Genomic DNA, 22,209 nt, shown 5'->3' with positions numbered 1-22,209 from the left:
CTTTGCCCTTCCCTTTGGATACCTAAACTCTATTTACAAGTGGTCAACTCAAGTTCCTGCCATGCTAGAAACTGAAGGATAATGTCACTTGGGAAGGTAGGCATTTTTTTAGGGAGGGATGCCTTGGTTTTGCCGCCCCATGGCTGCACCCTTGACCCATGCGCACATGGCAAACAGCCCACATCGGCTGCCTGCGCTCTCTCTTTGCCCTCACAGCCCCTGTCCATTCTGCCCAAATCCAGTCATTCGTTATCCAGGAATTTGGGGAAGATGGCATCTGGATTTCCAGACAGCGTTGATCAGATTACGGCAGGTGCTTTCAACCCACCAACCTTACTTCTTGTTCTGGAGTTAGTATTAAACAATGGAGCATTAAAAACATACACACAGAGAGAGACATGGGGATGCTCTTGTTTATCAAGAGAAGAAAGATCTGGAGAACATGGGATCTGTCCAAGGCAAGGTTTCTTTCTGCATTTGGTTGAGAGGTGGCAGATGGGCGTTGGAGTCCTTATTGGCATCATTGCCAAAAGCCAGTGTCTCCCTCTTTTTGCAATGCTGGAACAGCTGGCACAGAAAGGGTTTAGTTCACTTTTATTGGTGACCTTGTTGGGTATTTGTTTGCATTTCTGGAAAAAGATAGGAAGGATGGGAACTGGCGGAGGGAGCAAATTTCCCCTCCGCTTGCCCAAGTCCCATAGCTTTTGGAGTGGGAGATTATGCGCACATTGCACAGAAGGGACTACCAAGAAATGTCCCACATGGAGAGCAAGCCCATGAGGCGCATCATATCCTGAGTCTCTTGTCTTGTCAACCTCTTCCCCAAAACTCTGTGATCAGAAGACAATAGTGAATGCATTCCCTCCTTGGGGATCATATGCATCTCCCCGTCACACATAATCCATCTTCATGGCTGCACATACATGTACTGACACAGCATGGTTTTTAAATTCTCTTTCACCTAGTATCTGCCCCATTGTTTTCCCAGCGCCCTTTTCCTCCAGCCATAAACACTGTCCTCTTGCAATGGCACCTGGCTTGCAAGCCTCGCCTGCTCAGCATGCATGTGGTCCATATGCCTTCCTGTGCATGGATGGGCAAAGAGCAAAGCAGGCTCTGATCCAGGCCCTGATCATCCCCTTCTCCCCCAGGAAGGCAAACGCACAAGCGAATGCACCCATTGTGATTTGTTTGCTTTCCATGGGCTTGTCGTCCCCCTGATACCCATCTGTCCCTGTTGACACAGAGGCTCCGATGCACTTCTGGAGACAAGTTCCAATGTGACGGATGCTGGATGGCCAAAAGCAGGCCTCAGATAAACAAGGTATGCTTCCTAAGAAGACTGCTTCCAAGGGAGAAGCCAAGATAGAAAGAAAGACCGGGATCCATTTGCCAATGCCCACCAAGCGCCACCGAGAAGGGACTCTTTCCTTGATAGCGGCACATTTTCTTTTCATTTGATATTTTCCGAGACTCGCTTTGCCCTGAAAGTAACGCATGATAACCAAAATCCGGCCCAAGTTTCCCTATAATATGCTCCAGTCGCCAACTGCATGCCGGATTTGCTCTTTAGTAGTGACATTAAGCCCCAGATCTCCGTGTCTCGCTCTGAAAATTCCCACTGACATAACTTTCCATCCCGTGAGGGTTCCCGAAGCACTGATGGGTTTGTGGCCTAGATTTTTGTGGCATGCGGAAGGAGAGATTTGTGGCATGTGGGTTTTTCAAAACAGTGCACATTTTCTGGGTCGACCTTCCTTCCTTTCTAGGGCTGCCTTTGCACACTTCTGCCCTAGAAGCAAAAACACAGTTTATGATAACTGTGACTAGTTGGCTTGAGGGAGGAGTTGCGCACCGGACAAAGCAAAGAAACGGTGGTCCATCGTCTCCGTTTTTGGTTTGTTTGGCCTGAATGCTGTCGCTTAGGCCTTTGGAGTCAACAAAATGGTTCTTCCCAAGCTTTGGTCCTCTATCTGTTTGGACTTCAACTCTCAAAATCCCCAGTCAGTTTGGCCAACGGTCAAGGATTCTGGGTGCTGAAGTCCTAAACAACTGGAGGACCAAAATCCAGGAATCACTGAACTAACTGTTGAAGGGTAACACACAGGTAAATTCCATTGACTCAGTGGTGCTACTTTAGGTAGGAACTAATGACAGGATCCGAGCCCTTCTTTGTTGTGCTCTTTTGCCCTTCAAAAGTGGGCTGCATTTTGGGGGAAGAAGCCAGGAAAGAGCTTTGGGTTTGGATTTGGACATCACAATGAGCCACGGCTTAAAGATGTCGGAGATCTTTCCTGAAGATGCTTCTAATCTCTAAGGATTTTGCAAAGTGTGTATTATGAGGAGGCTTCCTGTTGTAAGATGTAGTTGCGGATGAAGGAAGGAGGGACTGGGGACACGGAGGGAAGGGATGGAGTCAAGTCTCTGCCTTTTGAGCTGGGTTTTCTTTCTCTTCCCTCCTCATCCATTTTTCCTTTTGTGCCATGTCTTTCAGGTTGCTGGGAAACATAGAGCTGGAAATATGCATCCAGAACATGCCGAATTATGCCTCCTGAGGGATGCGCGTCCAACCTCCATTTCAAGGCCTCCAAAGAAGCCCACCACCCTCCAAGGTAGGATTGAGGCATTCTTCCTAATGTCTCTTTCCTTGCAAGTTGAATCCATGAGTTCATGTCCATTCGTTTTGGGAGCTGCGGAAAACAAACCCATCGCTCTGTCTTCCGTGTGACGTCCCTGCATCTTTTAAAAGATCACTTCCAAGTCCTCCTCGGTCTCGTCTTCTCCAAGCGCACCCTCCCCATCTCACTAAGCCATTCCTTGGACATCTTTAGTGGTTTCCGGAGCTGTGTCCATCTTGGTCAGCCCCTTTCTTTGTGTCTACTTTGCTCCATAAACTACTTGGTATGGACCCAGCTTGTTCTCTTCTTTGTCGTTGGTCTAGGAAAACAGATTGTAAAAGAACTTTAAATGCATAACTCCATGTGCAAATGAAGATGCTTTGGGGTGCGGCAAACGGTGGGTGGCTGCCAGGTCTCAAAGGGGGCCATGGGCTCCTGTGCCAAAACCGCTCCGGGGCTCTTGGACTGGATCCACACACAGGTTCAGCACTTTGGATGTACCCTTTAAATCTTGCAAAAACTTGGAATAGATTCACAGACACAAGAGGCGTAAGATCCCCTTGCTGACACTGCAAGGTTGCAAAAACAGGGATTTTAGAAATGTGTTCTAATTTCTGAGAGGATGCAGCCTAAGAAGGCAGTGATGGAGACATGGATGCTATCAGAACGGAGACATTTATATTTTCTCTTCTCTTCTTTCTTGCTCCATAAGAGATAATGAGAAGAGGTTAGTTTCCAGTTGCAAGGCCAGATGGTGCTTTGGCATTGACTCTTGTCCTGAATCAATCATATATATATATATATATATATATATATATATGAAAGTGGGGAGAGAGGAAAAGGACAATTTCTGCCTCAAAGAAACATAAAGCAGTGATGTTTTTCCAGGGAGCGTGAAGTGCAAAGCAGCCTCTTTCCAAGACAGCTCCTGTTTGCATCTCCCAAAATGCCTTCCAAGAGAGAGAGAGAGAGAGAGACCAGTCTCTCTGGCTGCAAATAATGCATTTAATGGATGTCTTTTCCCTCTTTAGTCCCTATTTGGCTCCAAAGAGCCTTGGAGGCCATTTTCCCCGGTTGAAGGGAAAAGACTTGGGAGGAACGAAGGAATTCCTGCGGAAATAACAATCCAGCGATAGAGGGAGGTGGCCATATTTTGGCCTCTTCCCAAGGAAGCTTCGCTTGGCGTCCTTTTATCCCCAGAAATGGGCTTTTTTCCAGTCTCGGCACATTATGAGGCTTTGCTATTTAGCTCCCTTTTCTCTCTCTTTCTCACATTCAAGGCCTGAGAGGCCATTTTTAATAGAAGGGTCTGCAAAACGGTTTCCGGGTTTCCTTCCGCCATGTTTCCCTCCGTGCACATAGGGACCTCTCTTTCTGGAGCCGTCTCTCTCCGTTTTTAGGGACGTTTTGCAAAGCAGAGTAGGGTTAAATGTTCACTTTGAACATGACGATCGCCAGAGAACGTTAAACGGAGTGGAAACATGGAGAACGGCTCCAAGATGGAGGCTGGTTTCCAGTCACGATGCATGAGATTTGGCTTTCTGGCCTCCTCCTGTTTCATGGGCACAAAAAGGAGAAAGTCTGGAGCAAACCTTGTTATAAAGGGGGGGATTTTCTTTGAAAACCGGAGGGAAATTCCACTGGAAACAAGAACCAGGGAGCCGCTGCATCTTCGCCAAGTTGGCAGTTTGCAAGATGGCTTTGCTTCAGGCTTATTGCTGCAGCTCTTTTCCTTTAAAAGAAAGAAAGAAAGGACTTCTTAGGAAATGAAGAGCAGCTGCCCAGCCTGGCTGAATATGGATCAATGGCTGGAAGGAATTAGGTACTGAGGGTGGTCTGGGATGGCAGACTTTGCCACGGGGAGCAAAAAAAGCACCAAATCGCCCCCTTTTTCTCCTAAAAACTACTGCGTTTTCTTAAGGAACAAGATGCATATGCCGTCCTTTGCATTTGTTCTCCTGCAGAACGGCTCCAAAGCGTATTCTGAGGCCATGTTCCTCCCCAGTCAGGAGGCATCAGGCTTCAGTTCTTCCAGAAAATAATCTCTTTTGGCAGCAGGTTGCAATGCTTCTCTATTCGCAGTTATCTTTCGGCGGGATGTCGCTGGTGGATTTTTAAACATGGGTCTCTTTGGGCCAAAGCAGTCGCCCCAAACGTCCCTCCTTCTGCTTCCTTTGGGTTTGCAAAGTTTGCACATTTCTCTTTTTAAAGGCATCCGACAAATGGACCCAGATTTAGCTCCTGGAGACTATTCTCTTTTGTCTTCTTCCCTCCTTTTCTCTCTCTTTCTCTGTCATCCTTGAGGCACAAGATGGGGGACATTTTGCAAGGTTTTGTCCAAAGTATTTTATATTTTTGGAAGGAGAGCAGGAAGCAGGGAGCAAGCATTTTGTGTAGATGGCTGTGCATCCACACAATTCATAAAATGAGTTTGGAGAGAAGGTAGGAGTTGCTTCCCAGGCAGCCCTCCTTCCAGACAGATTCTTGCTCCGTTTGCAACACAATCCATTCAACATATGTGCATCGTTCAGTGGTTGTACAATCTATTTCCCACTGAGTTGGTGTTGTGCAACTGTGGTAAAGCCGCACTCCGTCCCATCAATGTGGGGACTCAACCCAAAATGGGTTAAGAGAAGGGATATTTCTGCTTTCCGGTGGTCGCTCCTCCTGGTTGTGGCTGTGCTTCTCTGAGAGTAGTTCCAGAACATCCCAGGTTTGATCCTCAGCAGCCTTGGTTTAGGGCTTCCCTATGAATGTGAGATCTCTAAGAGGTCTTCTTATGGGTAATCCAGTTAGGATCTTGGACCTTTAGGGATGTTGCTTCCTTGACTGGATCGCTCCACTTTCCTTCCGGCGTCTCCCTCTTTTCTTACACATTCCCTTCCACTTTCTCCAGCACTAGCATCTTTTCAAGTGCTGTATATACTCATGTATAAGTAAAAATCGACCCCCAAAACCTAGGTCACATCTTCTCGTGAGATGGCCAAAGTCCAACGGCCTCGGTTTGGTCATCTTGGCTTCAGGCCTGATTTGCTTCAGGACCCATTTGTTGGTCTTTTTAGCCATCCATTGTATCCTCAGCACTCTTCTCCAGCAATGCATCCCAAATGGGTTGGTCCTCTTCCTATCCACCTTCCTAGCTGTACGCAGAAATGGGAAATGAACCCATTTATCCACCTTTTTAACAGTGCATGGTCTCCTCCAGCCCCACATCTCAGGTGAGTTGGTTCTCTTCCTATCTGCTTTCCTCACTGTCCAGCTTTGGCAACCATAGATAGAAGTCAGAAATGACCAATGGATGGCCATCTGTCAATGGGGATGCTTTGATGGGGAGTTCCTGCATGGCAGAATGGGGTTGGACTGGATCAGGGCCCTTTTTGGGGTCTCTTCCAATTCTGGGATTCTATGATTACAGCCTGCCTCTTGACTTTGGTATTCGATGATACATCTTGACATTTCAGGATCTTGTCCAGTTCCTCCTTCTTAGCAGCCATTCCAAATCTGAAGTCTTCTTCTGATTTCTTGGTGTGTCCATTTTGGTTAGCGATGCGCCGAGACGCAGGAGACGTTTGCCTATCATGCTACCGATTTTTGAAATCCCCATCCTCCTTGCAAAGCCGCCCCGAAGATGGTCCGCTGCCAGTAATAATGTGTAGGATGTGTGATTATGGAATTGGTACACAAAGGCTGTTTCTCGCACAACAGAGCCCTGTGTGGGCCAACAGCCCCGCTTCCCTGCGACACATGGGCAAATGACAACCCCATCTTGCCTTGCTGTCAGAAATCTGACAACGCCGCTTGGGACCAAGGCAAAACGCTCGGCGGTCGGACGTTTCGCCATCTGACTGAGAAGGTTTTGCTAAAAGACGATGCTCCGTGTGAGAACAATGGCAAAACGTGTGTTATCTGCACCGCCTGCGTTTCTTTTGTACTATGCGTCTTTCACACAATCGTACACTGGCTTCCAATTATGTGGGCATTATAGCAGTGCCATCGCCATTTGTTTTAAATGGGCTTCCTTTAACAACATGTATACATGGCATTATATAGCTATAAATCCTATCAACGAATTCTCCTCTTCTCTCTCTCTCCGTATAAATAAATCTCGAATCCACACATGGAGAACATACACATTCGATGTTCGACACACAAATTGAATTACAACTGGAATTATTCTTCTGAGGTCTTGCGGCGGAGCCTCAGATGTTCATATTGAGAGGAAAGAGGGACATGAGATGCATGTGCTCCCAATGCGCAGATGTGCCTGGCTTTTATGGAATTGAAAACCCTAAACAGTCATTCTTTTCTTTCCAGTCATTCCTGCACTTATTGGGGCATTTTGAGCCGATGTTGATTTTATTTCCATAAAGTGGGTTTTCGACCCGAAAGCAGGCGCACCCCAAAATGGCAGAAGTCAGAGAGAGAAATAGTTCTTTACAATGTTAAAAAAAAACCCACATATGTGCTGGATATATGCATAGAATACCTAGAATACCATAGAAAGGATATCACAGAAAGGATAACCCGACTGGCATCCTTGCCCAGACCTGATGCAACGAAAGGGATGGCATGGCTTTAGTTGTTTGGGGCACCGGCCAAAACGCATTCCTTTTAAGTTTTCTTTTTTCCAGTAAGTGATTGTAGTTTTTAAACCATGGCAGAGTCTAAAATTATATATACACTCACTCTCACACATACACACACATATACACACACACCTAAATGAATACTGTATTACAAGCCGCGCTTCAACTTTCATTTTCAGATTGCAAAAGGAAGAAGAAAAGGATTGCTAAGACGATCCGAGGAATTGTTAACCTCTTCTGAAGAAACCCATCCAAGAATATCCTAGGAAGGGGTCTCCATAAGTCAGAGGCGCCTTGAAGGCTTACAACAACAACAACAACAGCAACAACAACAACAAGGTATGGATAGATTGATAGATAAGATGCAGACAGACAGATAATAGCTTTATACCCCATTGGATAACCTGGTCCCCATCCAGAGACCTCCAGAGACAGTGGAACACATGTGTTAATGTGTTAAACAGCAACACAAATGATCCAACTGATTGAATCACACAGTCGCAATTGTAAATATCCTTTTCTGAGTTGTTTGAGAGACCTGGTTTTCTGCTAGCAGATTTCAGTGCGCTCCCGGCTCAGACGAAAATAGTAATCTCAGTGGAGAACATGAAAAGCTCCCCACAGACGGACCAGGGCTTTTTCGGAGTCCCTTGGCGCATGCTGAGTAATGGGCTTCTCGGGGGGGGGGGGAGGCTTTCGGTTTGGAGCGGCCCCATACCTCCCCACGGAGCACTTGCCAAAGGGAGCGAAGATGCAAAGCTTGTCCCAGAATGAGAACCAAAGGATAAGTGCACAGAACCAAACCAAAGTCCGTCCCCAGAGCGGTCAGTCGGTTGCCCCCTGGAAGCCCTCTGGCCAGACATAGGGGCAAATCCAACCTCTGCCTTGTGGTCCAGGACTACTTTGGACTTATACTGCTGTCCCTGAGGCTGAAAGTCTCCAGAGGAGGCTGACCAGAGGCCTGGGAAACACCAAACCCTATGAGGAATGGCTTAGGGAGATGGTAAGATGTTTAGTTTGGGGAAGAGAAGATGGAGAGGTGATACAGGGGCTGCCTGGAGAAACCTGAAGCAATGCCATCATTGTGTGGAGCATGGCTTGTTTTCTGCCCATGGGTTCCAACTGTGAGAAAGGAGATCCCACCTAAACATTAGGGAGAACCTCTTGACTGTAAGAGGTGCTGAACAGTGGAGCAAGTTGCTTTAGACTCTCCTTCTTCAGAGGCCTTTAAACAGAGATCGGAGGGGCATTTTTGGCTGCATATTGCCGCCTGGCAAAGGGTCAGACTAAGTGGCCTTTGTGTTCCCTTCCAACCCTATGGATCTATGCATAGCCACAGAGGGTCCTCACCTCCCCAAAGGGTTTGGCTTTTGTTTCACATCCCAGTAACTAAAGGGAAAAAAGGGATGTAAAATCAGCCAGATGGGTTTTGGTGCCTCCTGGAAAGTGGCCTCCTGCCCATGAAAAGGAGAAGTAGATTCTGCCACAAATCACCCTCAGAAGACTCTCTAAACTTGGCAGTATAGTGTTTGACCTGGGTTCGAATCCCTGCTTGGCCATGCAAGCCCACTGGGTGACACTCTCTCAGCCTCAGAGGAAGGCAATGGCAAAACCCCTCTGAAGAAACCCTGCCAGGAAAACACCTATGATAGGTTTGCCTCTGGATCGCCATAAAATGGAAACGACTTGGAGGCACACAACAACAGCAATGCTTAACTTGGAATTTAGTGAAGCCGATGGATGGATGCTCAGTAGTCCTTCCCCATTGAGTCTGTGGGCCAGGCAGCGCACAGCTGTCTGGCGCATGGGATGCTGAAACCGCGAGGCCTGGGATCCCGACATCCCCCTCCTCCTCCTTGCCACATCTGTGGGGTTTTTGCTGCAGTGAGGGCTGCCACGCATCCTACATCTGTCGACACTTGGAAGCCCATCCAGAGACACATCTGCCGACTGTGCCTCCCAGCCATAAAGGGAAAGCTGTGAACATCAACCAGGGATGCTCTGCACGGCCATCAGCCTGCCTTTTGCTCTCTGCACTCATTCGGGGCTGGCTACGTTTCCGTCTTTATTGCAGTCGTTCCTTTGCAAAGCCGCTTTACAATGTCTGTCTCCTAAAAGCCAGATGGCAAGAACAGTTGGCCCTCCGTATCCATGGGTTCCTTATCCATGGATTCAAGCATCCAAGGATTCCTTATCCATGGATTCAGTCATGATTTTCGTATCCGCAAGGGGTCCTGGAACCAAACCCCAGCCGTCAACAAGGACCCTCACTGCAATTTAGCATTTACAACAGGTCATTTGAGATGGTTGGCAGAAAAGCTGTCCAGGCTCCATAGAGGAGAGGAATTTGGCACTCCTTGATGCCCATTTGGCAACTCCTTGGTGCCAACTTTTGTACGGGTCATTTTTTATTCTAAGAGATAGGTGTTGCCTCTCCTGAGGGTCAATAACTAGAATATGGCTGCTCTTTTGGCTCCGCCCCTTTGGCCCCAGCCCCTCCCACTCTGGAAAGTGGCCCTCAAGAATGTCTCTGGATTCAAATTCAGGCCCTGGAATGGAGCCACTTCCTTGCGCTTAGCTTAGGTGCAATGAAAACACCGCTTTGTGTTGAAATCGGAGGCAGTCCTACCTGCGGCCGCCGTAAACGTGCGAAGCAGGCCTCCTATTATGGGATGGACGGTGAGGAGGAGGCCGCCGCCCACGTTTGCAAGCTGAGCACATTCACGGCTCCGATGCAAAGCGGCTCATGCATATGCATGAGGGGGTTCATTCATGAAAAGGCGCTGCTCCACATACATAGCAGCAGCAGCTAATAGGGGAAGAGCAGAGCCAGGAGGACCATTATTCCTGCTGCCAAGAATGTTTCCTCACAGACCCCGGGAGAGAAAGGAGGCCTGTTTCCTCTGCTGGTGGGATACAATGGCCTCCCTTCCTCCCTGGAAGCAGAAGTAAGCCACACTACTATTAGTACCTCAGGAAGACGGCAGCCCATATTTAAAAGCTGCGACTCTTGGGCAGCCCAGCCATCTTGCAGCTGGGCATCACTTGTGTTGCCTTGGCACAGGCACATGGGTGCATGAGTAGCAGCACACAGCAGGCACATGGCTGGCACAGTCCATGTGTCCTTGCCCCAATGCAGGTCAAGGAATGACCCCCAAGTTGGACCCTGGATTGTGCTGCCCATGCCTTGCATCAAAATGGCAGCCTCATGCCACTTTGTATGGAATGCATGGAACAAACAGACATCTGCACATCTGGAGGGCATTAAAACAGTCCTTAATTCACCCGTGCATTTGCTTATGTTTAATTTGGTTTTAATATGATAACGGTGGTGTCGTTGTTGTTGTGTGCCTTCGAGTCATTTCCAAGTTAAGAGTTTTCTTGGCAGGTTTCTTCAGAGGGAGTTTGCCACTGCCATCCTCTGAGGCTGAGCGAGTGCGTCTTGCCCAAGGGCATCCAGAGGGTTTCTTGGCTGAGCAGGGACTCGAACCCTTGCCATCTCAGCATGCCTGGACGATTGTCTCTGAGTGCGAGAGAGATAGAGATGGCCTCCCATTTGTTCCTGGCACTCCAGGTGACTCCATCCTGGCTGCATCTTCTCAGTTGTGTCTGTGGCGAAAGCCTCTGTGCCAAATCTCTTGGACCCATTTTGCAGTCAGGAGCTGCGGAGGCTGCCCAAGGGGTGGAAGAGCCCTTTCTGTTGTGCGCATGTCACGTGTGGTGGGGATTTTGCAAATGCAACAGAAGATAATAGAGGATGATGGGGTGAGAGGAGACGGGGATTTAAGTGGCGCACGCAAAGGCCGATGGGAGCACAATGGGAGCAAAGCCAGGGGGGCGTTGGATGGGTCCAGGGGGTGCATGCCTCCAATGGGTGGCTCTGGGGCAGAAGGTGGAGACCTGGCGGCGCCAATGCAACCAGTGCCCCCTCCGCCTTCCCTTGCACAAACATACATACATGTGTAGATGGGTGCGCACACACACATAGGGACCATGCCTCCGGCTGTTCTCCTAGCCATTTCTCCCAAATCTCAGGCCCATGCGCTGGAAGGGTCTGTGTGCGATTTGTGGGGAGGTTGTGGGGGGAGCAGAGGGAGCGCGTAGAGATGGAAGAAAGGAAAGTGATGCAGCTTGAGTTTATGGGAGCAAGAGAAATCTCCATGGCAACTGCTAAGAAGGCCAAGGATTTAAGCTCTCCCTTTTGCTCTGCCTCCCCTCCATCTCTCTCTTTCTCCCTCTCTTTCTTTTTCTCTCAATTGTTCCAAGCATCTCCTTCCTCTCATTAAATCTGGGATCCTGGGGGGTTGGGGTAATATAAGGGAGGGGAGTGGGGTCAGTCCTGCAAAACATTTTTTCCCCTTGCAAGCATCCCCTTCTGGCCCGCTGCCATGCAAAGAGCAGACTGGCACCCCATCTCTGTGCAATCCGAACCCAGAACATGCACTCTTCCCCTCCATTTGCAAAATGAGAAGAGTGGAATGAACACCAAGTCGAGGCCACAGAGAAGCACAGGAGGAGGACAGGCGCCCATTGATGGAAGCAACGCTTCCCAGCCCCACCAGCATGGCAACCAGTTTGCCACTTTCTCTGCTGGAGTGGCCTCTGCGGAAACCCAACAAGGACACAACATTGTTGTTGTTGGTTCCGTGTTAATTGCCCAACCCAGATCCTTCCTTCCCATCCCTTTGGCGGAGCCCTTGGCCACAGTTGCAGGGCCAGGGTCTCTCCCCAGACTTACCCGGAGGGCCGTGACCCCCAGCCTTTGCCCCAGGGCAGCAATTGCATTCGAAGCAGAATCTGAATGTTAAACCAGCTGGCCTTCGACCCGAGGGTCTCCGTCCAGCCATGTCCAAACAGTCCTTCCTTGGTCTGTCTGTTAGGGGTCCAGGGCCGGCTGGTGGCCAGAGGACACTGACCTGTCCTTGTCTAGGATTGTGAGTGCCATAGCTGAGCAGCCTTTTCACAAAAGGTGGCCCAGTGCAACTTCCCTGTAAACACTGATAAAACTGAAGCCAAATTAAGAAATAGAGCAAGTGCTTTTTGCTCAAGGAGAGAAGGGTCTTGATTTAAACTGTCTTTGGCCTGCTTGGATCTGATCTGGTGCCATTCATTTTGGTGCCTTTTTTCTTGGAAAGGCCAGGAAAAAAGGTTTTGCATCCATGGTGCTTATGGGATATTTTAGCCACATGGACAACCAACAGGTGAGTGAGTTGGCTAAAGGGTCAGAGCTGTTGTAAGTCCCAAATATGAGGCAAGAGGAAGGGTCTGGTAAAGGAGCCCACCTCTCCCCAGCATGATGAAAACTTACCCTTTGGACTCTAGGATTTGGGAAAGGTAGTGCAAACAAGACTAACTATTCCAAAAGCTGAAAGTCAGACTAGACCAATCTCCACCTTGTCAAGTCCTTGTTGCTGAATCCCTAGCTGCCCAAAACTGGGACCCAACTGGACCACCCATCATCCACATGCATTGAGAAGGAGGTCTACCAAAAACGCAGAAGGTGCCACTTCCATCCAGGACCAAGAAAAGAAAAGCCTGAAACCCCAAGAGCGTATAAATGTCATTGAGGCAGAATGGCTAAACGGACGGACGCAATACAAGGCTGCCCCATATATCTCCATACCCACAAAGCTGCCAATAGGGCAAGGGAGGACCTGTGTGCCTCCCCCGCCGTATGAATGGCCATCTGCCAACCCTAGAAACAGCATCCCTCCGTCCTCTCTCTTCTCTCTCTGTGCGCCTCCCGCACTCGGCCCCAGTGATCCCTCTCTCAATCTGCTTAGTGGGCATCACGAGAGAGCAATCAACTGCTCCACAAAGAGAGATGACCCCGTTTTGGCTGGACTGGTGGCATTGTGTTCTCCGGTGGGTTTATGGGTGGCATGACAGTGTGAATGTCAGGGGAGACGGTGCAAGGAGAGGCTGGCACTGGGGGCGTGTTTGTGGGGCAGGCCTTCCCATCCCATCCCAGTTTATCCCAGGATGTCAGCAGCACAGCAACTGGGAATCAGGAAACTGGCTGGAAGGCTAATGGCTCTGGCTTCCTTCCTCCTTCCCTTCCTCCCTCCGTCTTCATCCTGCCTTTGTTTAGCTCTCTGCTCTTCCTGCTCCTCTGTCGCAGGTGCCAGGTGGGGCAAAACCCAGGCAGTGCAAAGGGACGATGCCCTGAAAACTCTTCTTCCCTTTTGAAAAAATAAAAGTGCAGCAGAAGGGTGCAAGGCTGGCCCAGCTCCCTTTTGTGTGTTTAACCTTGTTGTTCCAAAGCGCTGCAATGGACTTTGGGGGCCTAGTTGCAGTGCAGTACTCTAAAAACACCAGGATTAGCCATGATTGTTTGCAGAACCATCAAGTCGGGAGGAACGCCAGGGCCACCTACTCCAACCCACGTCAGCTGTGGGCAACCCAAACGCTCCTAAAAGACCCCAATCCAGCTGCTGTTTAAAAGCTTCCAAAGATGGCGTGTCCACCGCCCTCCAATCCAATTCTGTTCAGGTGGAATCCTTTTCCTTGCCATTTGAATCCGCTGGTTCATATCCATCAGAAAACAAGCCCCCTCTTCTGCACCACGTCTGTTCAGGTGTTTAGAGATGGCTGGATCCCGTTCCCTTTCGGTCTCCTCTTAGGAATCTGGAGGCATGTCAGCAACAACACAAGGCCCCCGGTTTGTCCAAAGGTGTTTGTCTTTCCCACACAAAGGCTGTTTCCACAAACGCACCCGGTCCTGTGCCATTGGCCTATTTGGCACGGGAGCAAAGCGGCTGGCGCAGTCTGACTTCCACCCCGATACTCTCTGCATGTCTCAATTCATCCAAGTTTGTTTTCTATCTTTCCTCTTTTTTCCAGGGAGCTCACATCTGCTTGCTCATGTTCACAACAACCTTGTGAGGTAGGGCCCAGGCAAGAGAGACAGGGCCAAGGCCTGGGATGTGGTTTCTAGTCCCGGCAGATGGCTACAGTAGGATCAGCTAGAACCAAATCCCATCCTTCCTTAGCTTAGGGTTGATTTACCAAATTAGTTTCACTGCAGGCGCACTGCTGCAACCCAGCACCAAAAGTCTGTCTTTCTCTCCATCTCTCCATTTTCCCTGGTGTTCTTTTGTGTTGCTGTTCCGGTGGCTGATGGCTCCTCTCTTTGACTCCCTTTTATTTGGGTTTTATTGCTGCCCAGCCTCTCTTTGAATTGGAAGGCATCTCCGGCCCTGTTTTCTGGGGGACAGAAGGTGAGAGATGTGCAAAACATCCGCCCCCCAAAATGCATTTCCTCCCCATGCGCCAACACCTTTGCACTCTCCAAACCACCTTGTTGCCGTTCTTGTTGTGTGCCTTCAAGTCATTTCTGACTTGCGGTGACCCTCTCACGAGGTTTTCTCTGCAACAAGATTTGTTCAGAGCGGGTTGGAGACCCTTGCCTTCCTCTGACTCTGAATGACAGCAATCACCCTCCTAGGTTTTCTTGGCAGGATGTTTTCGGAGGGGATTTGTCACTGCCTTCCTCAGAAGCTGAGAGAAGACTGTCTTGCCCTGGTTTTCATGGCAATGTGGGGATTCGAACCTGCATCTCTCATCAAAGTCCTAGTTGAACACTCAAACCGTGAAACCATGCTGGCTCTCCTAAGTACAAAAATTAAGTATGCTTTGAGAGTTCCTGCACGGAAGAATGGAGATGGACTACATGGCCCTTGTGGTCTCTTTCAACTCTATGATTCTATGACCCAGGACATGGGCCACCCCATCCTTCCTGCATTCAGTCACTTTGCAGTCCTAAGGCCAGACATGCACAAGTTTAGCATGCGGGACATGTCCCTACAGTCGACACAACCAGACAATCTTGTCAAGGGAACCCCTTTACTGTTTGTAAAGCATATGGCTCATGAACTCAGTGCAACCACATGCAAAACTTGGGCCTTTTAAAGACACCCAGCACGGGGGGGGGGGGGGTCTGCATGGTGAAGACCTTGGATGTGGAACGGAGGTGGGCAGCAAGGTCCCAAGTCCTTCCTTTTTCTATTGGTAACACTGAGCAAGAGAAGGGAAAGGCCTTCCCCTTAGTCTCTCTGCCCCTTCCCTGGACCCAGCCGGGCAAAGAGATCCCCTGCCTGGCAGCCGTTGAGCCCTGCTTGCCCTGGGCTGGCAGTGGGCCAGGAGGCCCTTTCTGAGCTGGGTCCATCTGGGCGGCTGAGAGGCAACCTGCTTCCAAGGGAGAATGCCTGCTCTGCCCCCTCCTTGCCTCTGAATTCCTCTCCCAGCAGATGTGGAATGTGAGCCCAGCCCCAGTGTGGGATCCTTCCAGCAGCCGGCTGAAAGACAGCCAGAGAAAGAGAGAAAGAGAGAGAGAGAAGGAGGGAGGGAGAGGAAGGAGGATTGGCAAGTTCAGGTTCTCTTTCCACATCAGGCCTTCCAAAACAAAGCGGACGGACGCCTAGGTTTTGGTCTGCAAAAAACCTTTTTGCAATTCTCCTCCTTGCATCAAGGGATCCTGAAGCCAACTAGGAAGAAGAGGAAGAAGAAATGTCCACTTCCTTCCCCCAAATGCAAAGAGATAACAGGAGTTTGCCCTCTTGCAAACCTTTCGCCCTCCCAGCCCCCAGGAAATGGAAAGGCATGTCCGGTTGGGGAGCTACAAGCAGAACAGAGCCGGCACTGAAAGGGGGACGATAGGAAAGAAAGGCGAGGGATGGCAGCAGGGGGATACCACCGTCCCATGTCCAAACAATGGCTCTTTTGTCCACTCGGCCCCAGAGCACAAATCCAGGGACAATCGCTTTGCATGGCAGGGAGGAAGGGAGGGTGGTGTGGACACCCAGAGACAGGAGCAATGCAGGAGAACAATATGGATAATGGCACGGCCTGCAGATAGGTGTCAAGATACTGTATGGCCCCAGGACTTTGCAGGGTAGGCCTTCTCTCCTTCCCAAGAAGATCTGCCACCGGATCACTGGGTCCTGAACTGCACAACAACACAGAGTGGTTGTTTCAGTGGGAGGCCTTGAAAAAGGCTGCATGGCTCCATGCTGGGGATGCTTTGGCTGGAGAGCCTGCATTGAGCAGCGGTTTGGGCTCCATGGCCTCTGGGTCCCCTTTCCAACTCCTATGAGTCCTGACCTACTTCACAAGATTGTTGGGAAGTCAAAACTGGAGTAGGTTCTTTGAGCAGCTTGATCGGAGAGCATCAAAATATGGAGCACAATGTTGGAACTAAAATATTGGCACAGAATATATATATATATATATATATAGAGAGAGAGAGAGAGAGAGAGAGAGAGAGATAGATCTGGGAAAACTGAGAGAACAAGAGAGCCCCCCCTCCACAAGGTTTCCTGGGAACAGAAGAATTGGAGCATTAAACATCAGTCCCAGAGGAAGCGGAGGAGGAGGTGGCAACATCGGCCCATGGATCAGTCCCTGCTGGACAAAGCCAGGCCATCCGGCCGGATGATAACCAGCCCGGCTGAGGCTCCAGGACAGAGGATAGACTTGGGCAGGAAGGAGGGCTTCTTTGCCAGGGCTCTTGAGGGAAGGCTACCTGGAGCACAGAACCTCCTTGGCAAAAAGAGGGGAAGCAGATTTGGAAAGCAAAGAGGAGCAGCTGGTCACGCACCGGGCACCACATGCCCCTCGGCCACCAAAAGGGAGCCTGCAACTAAGCAGAAAGGTTGTGTGTTCGCTTCTTTGGCAAAGCTCCTGCTTAGGATCTTGAGAGTAAGAGTATCAGCAGAAAGGGCAAGACTTTGCCAAAAGGGCAGGAGGCGCATGGAAAACCAAAGAGTCCCCGGGCATAGGATTCACCCACAGCTATGGGGGAAAGCAAGCGATGAGGGAACCCCACATCCAGACTTCAGCCCAGGAGGGCCATGCATGGTCAGAGGGGACATCCCTCCCTCCATCCCCGCATGGCTTTTGTGCCGCCACACCGTCCTATGACAGAGACACTCCAACCCACAGAAAAGCCTGTGTTGTTATTATTCATGGGAGTCAGATAAGCAGCTGAGTCTTAAAGGGGAGAAGCAAATCCAGATGATTCTGCCTATTCCTTCTTTCTTTCCCTCTCACAGCGGCATCGCAGGAAGGGAAGGGAAGGGAAGGAAGGAAGGAAAGAAGGAAGGAAGGCAGGAAGGCCTGGTCCTGGGAGGACAATCCCTCCCTCCTGGGCCCTGGTCCAGCTTCAGCTGCAGAGCAAAGTCATTCGGCCGGAGGAGCCTCTCCTTCTTTCCAATGCCAGAGATGGTGGCTCATCATCCGCCCCACAGAAAAACCCCTTCCTGCAACCCGGGTGGGGCACTTCTGCCCCTTGGGAGCCAAGTTCGAATTCAGGCGCATTATTGGAGGGCAGAATTCCAGGGATCGGGCAGAGCTTAAAAAATAAACTTTAACACTCTTACTGCTAGGAACTGAGCCCCGGGAAAAGGATTTGGAGTTACACAACCCTAGGCTGCATGCACACTGGAGAAATAACCCAGTTTGGCACCGCTTTTAAGCCTCAAGGCTATGGAATTCTGGGAGTTGGAGTATGTTGTGGGCCCAGAACATGCAGTGTGCATGCAGCCCTAGAACTGGAAGGGGCCCTTAAAGTCAAGGCGCTCTTCCTAAAGTTTCAGTGGCATCTCTTTCCTTGTAACTGGGATCCGTCGGTTCGTGTTCTAGCTTCCGAAGCAGCAGAAAACAAGCTTGTCCATTTTCCGCATGACATCCCTCCAGATATTTAAAGACGCCTGTATCATTACACCTCTCTGTGCAAAACACATCCATCTCCCTCAAGTGGGTTTCTCATGGGGCTTCTGGTTTCCAGACCTTTGACCATCATTCTCCGGCCACATTGAAGCCTATCTGGGGCCAGGTAGCAAAGAGATTTGGGTTTCAGGTTCCTAACCTATGTCCAAAAGCCATTCCTCTCCCAAAGGTAAGTTGGGAACAGTCCCTGCCTGCTTTGCGCACTCTCTGAAAATGTGTCTGATTCTTCCTGATTCTTCCAATGATTCTGGTCCTTCCAAGCCTGGGGAAGGGCAAGAATGCCTGCCCCTCCAGATGCGTTATGGCCTGCAACTCCCATCAGCCCCATCAGTCAGAGGAGGTACATAACCCTTATGGAGACTCCAAGCATTTCACAGCAAGGACTACTCAGAGGTAGTTTTGCCAGTTCCTTCCTCCGAAACATAGCCTGCAGCACCCAGCCTTCCTTGGGGGCCTCCCATCCAAGGACTAACTAGGGCTGACCCAGCTTTGCTTCCCAGATCAGGCACACAGCGATTGCTCACACTCAGTTTATTAAGATGGCCCCAGACGGCGCCCACAAGACCCACTGTGCCATCCTCCGAATGCCATGCTTTGGGCAGTGGCTCTGTAGCAGAAGCAGAAACAACAGCAGTGGGGTCCAGATGGCATAAAGGGCCCTATTGTCTTTGCCGGACTCCAACACCATAGTCGCCCTGAAAGGTGGCAGTATCCAAGCCCAGTGGCACACAATGGGGCCCTTCTCTTAGGCAGCAAAGGTCCACGTGGGTCTCCGGCACACAGCGCTCTGGCCACAGTCTCCCAAAGGAAGGGACGGGTTGCAGGGCTCAGACCATGCCAACAACAACCACAACAACCACCACAACAACCCAAGCAGGGAGAGGGTCCAGACTACTAATAGAAAAGAGGTCCCTTGCAATGCCTCCGGACCCAAGGCGACAACTTTGCCCATCAACTCTGCCCTGCATGGTCCATCCATCATGGGTATGCTGAACGTCTCCATGGAGTCTACCACCAAATACCATCTATCTGGTGTTGGGGACTGGTGGTTGCCCCCCCATCACTGCACCCCAAAACAGTCTCTGTGCTCTCACTCCATGTTGTTGTTGTGTGCCTTCAAGTCATTTCTGACTTATGGCGACCGTAAGGCAAACCTATCACAGAGTTTATCTTTGTCTCTGTTCGTATCTGTTTCGTGTTTTGCCATTTGGTGGAAAGAATGCTCATATATAAATAAAAACTATTATTATTATTATTATTATTATTATTTTCCTGCCCGGAGGGGATTTGCCCCATTGTGCTGAGAGGAAGGGGGCTTCCATGGCTGGGAAGGGATTCAAATCCTGGTCTCCGGTGCGAGTTCTACTCCAACACTTACTTGTTCTGGCACCCTGAAGGGTCCCAAAATGGATCCAAAACGGTGCTTCTGAAGCTCTCTGAGCTGGAATAGTTAGCAATTAAATCCCGCTTATTGTGCCAGGGATGAGCACCAGATTGGTGCCATTGGTCACAATGGCAACTTGCTTTCCTGGAAGTTCTCCATGGAGCAGCATAAAGGATTTCTTAGACCTGGTCCATGGCCACCCCTTTGACTTAATGAGCAACAAGCACACTCATAATAATAATAATAATAATAATAATAATAATAATAATAATAAATTTATTTGTATCCCACCTCTCACTCTTGCCTCACCCTGACTTGCAAACACCCCAAAAGACGGACCCCATTTGGCCCGAGGACCCCTCCGTTTCACCTTCCAAAGGCCTGGCCACCGTTGGTCAAGTGTCCGACTCGGACATTTCAACAGGCCTCCGCTTTCAAAAACTCCATTGGTTTTTTGGATTTTCCATTTTGGCCAAAGTGACTCATTCTGCTTCTCTCATAAAGCAGAACAGGAAGAATGAAATGCCAATAAGTCAAAAAAGGCGACCCAGAGGATCCCAGTGCTTCTCTTTCAGACCATCAGATGAGAAGGATCACTCAATCAGCACATCTATTTCTATATGCATTTTGCAAGGCAGCACAAGGAAAAGAAGTCTAAAGGCAAAGGCCCAAATGCGAAGGAGGAGAGGCCCCAAACTTTGGGGCTGGCAGGGAGTCTTTCCATAACTTGGGGCCACAACCGAAAAGACCTCTCTCTCTCTCTCTCTGCTTTTGGGGCAGAGTCTTAGCCCTTCAAGGTGGGACCAGCCTTCTTTGCAGGAGCAAATCTCTTGCAAGGCCAGAAAGGAGCCAGAGAGGAATGTGTGTCAAGGCTGGGCTCTGTGTGTTTGTGTGTTGTCAGTTTGGGAGAGTGGCTTTTGGCTCCCCATTTTGAGATCTCCATCTTAGACTGGGTCCCAAATGAGGGGCGATGCTTCTTCCCTGGATAGCAGGGGGTCCAGGATGGGTGGCTCTAGGGAGACATTGGGCCCAAGCATGCAACACTGTGGGACTGGTTGTGGTTCTTGTTGTTCTTCTTGTGTGCCTCCAAGTCATTTCTGACTCATGGCGAAGCAACCTAGTGGCAAGATTTGTTCAGAGGGGGTTTGCCATGATGGCCCTCCTCTGAGGCTGAGAGAGTGTGACTCTGCCAAGGTGGCCTCTCCGGAGCCATGCTCCGATGCTCAAAGCAAATGCCCCCCCCAAAAGACAAGGAAAGTGAGGGGGGGCTCAATGTACTCCTCCTTCCTCTCCTCTGAGTCTCCTGCTTCTGGAGTTTGTGGGGGAACTGCTCCGGATCTGGGATGCCCCCCAAAAGCCAAGCCCTTTGCCTTGTGGCTGAGATGTTGGGGTGTCCCTGGGGTGTTTTGAGGGGGGGTCAGAAGGCAGGAGAGAGCCTAGCTTTGCATTGATTGGTATGGGGGTCTTGGGGAGGAGGCTTTGCAAGGCTGGGTCCCAGGGGCCAGGGGTCTTGGGGGGGGTCTGTGTGTGTGTTGGGGGATGCTTTTGAAGGTCTTGGGGGGCTCAGGGCTGGCAGGGAGGTTTGCCCCTTTGCCATTACACTCCCCCCCAGGAAAGAGCCAGGCGTGGGCAATGGATGGGGAAGGGGCTCTCTGCACATGGCCTGGGGCTACACTGGGGCAGCAGGAAGGGTCTCTGGAGCTGGGGAGGCTGGAGAGGGGCTTACCGGCGGATCCCCCCGCAGGACTGGAACCCGGCTCCGGCTGCTTGGATGGCAGTCTCTCGGGGGCCAGTGCCCCACCTGGCCTTCCTCCTTCTCCTCCTCCTCCTCTTCCTCCGGAGGGCGATGGCAGCCCAAAGAGGGAGCAGGCAGAGAGAGACCCAGCCAGACTGAGACTCCCAGAGAGAGAGAGAGAGACTGGGAGGAGGAGGACGCGCCTTCTTCACACGTGACGAAGAGGAGGAGAGGAGGAGGAGGGAGGAAAGGATGGGCCACTGGGCAGACTGGGCAGGGCTTCTGGGGTGCCCCCTTGCCCACCAGGGCCAGCAATGGCCTCTCTCATCTGGGCAGGGGCTCACCCAGGGATCGGGACCCCCAAGTTGTCCAAGGGAGCCCAGGGCTGGAAGGCACCCCCAGGACACATAGGATCCCAGGCTTAGAAGGGACCCCAAGGGCCACTCCTTCTGCCAGGCATAGGATTCTAGAGTTGGAAAGGACCCCAAGGGCCACCCATTACAAACCCTTTCTTTTGCCAGGCAGGGTGGCATAGCATCCTGGGCTTGGAAAGGGCCCCCAAGGGCCACCCAGGACAAGCCCTTCCTCCATCCTATGCAGGGAGGCACAGGATGCCAGAGCTGCATGGGACCCCAAGGGCCATCTAGTCCACCCTCCTTCTGCCAGGCAGGGAGCCATAGGGACCTAGACTGAGAAGAACCCCCCAGTAGGACCTCTATCAAGAAGGGGCCATATCCCAGTCTGTCTGCTGCCTGAAGATGGGTTGGGGGTGGCTCAGCTCTTTGGGGTCGCTCTGGGGCTGTTCAAATCTATGGGGGATGCTGGGGGATGCTTTTGCAAGGCCTGTGGCCCCCTTTTCTCTTTGACCCAAAGGCAGACCACATTCGGGACCCCCAGCCCCATTTGGGCCTCGTGTCCTCCTTGGCCACCTTCTTTCTTTCTTTCTTTCTTTCTCTCTTTCTTTCTCTCCCTTTCCCCTTCCCCTTCTTCTTCTCCTTCTTCTTCCACCAGAAAGGATCCCAGGGTGGCTTTAGAGAGAAATGAAAGCAATAAAATGGAGGGGGAGAAGAATCAAGAAAAAGGCGCAGCAGAGCAGCCTCATGGAAACCTAGACAGGATCCATGGCGCCACATTGTTGGGCCACTGGTCAAAGAGCGG

At 50.6% G+C, this 22,209-nt stretch overlaps 1 protein-coding gene across 1 annotated transcript in view; it reads right to left on the bottom strand.

Moving 5' to 3' along the window:
* PEA15 (proliferation and apoptosis adaptor protein 15) overlaps window positions 1-21,233 on the bottom strand; it is a 31,768-nt gene extending 10,535 nt beyond the window's left edge. The window contains exon 1 of the mRNA XM_042439823.1: window positions 21,043-21,233. The gene's annotated coding sequence lies outside the window, so the exon portion shown is untranslated. The remainder of the gene's footprint in view (window positions 1-21,042) is intronic.
* Between the last annotated feature and the right edge of the window lie 976 nt (window positions 21,234-22,209).

The sequence above is a fragment of the Sceloporus undulatus genome, chromosome 9, assembly GCF_019175285.1.
Source record: "Sceloporus undulatus isolate JIND9_A2432 ecotype Alabama chromosome 9, SceUnd_v1.1, whole genome shotgun sequence".
Lineage (NCBI taxonomy): Eukaryota > Metazoa > Chordata > Lepidosauria > Squamata > Phrynosomatidae > Sceloporus > Sceloporus undulatus.
Note: the sequence above shows the minus strand (reverse complement) of the source record. Positions and strands in the feature narration are given on the sequence as shown.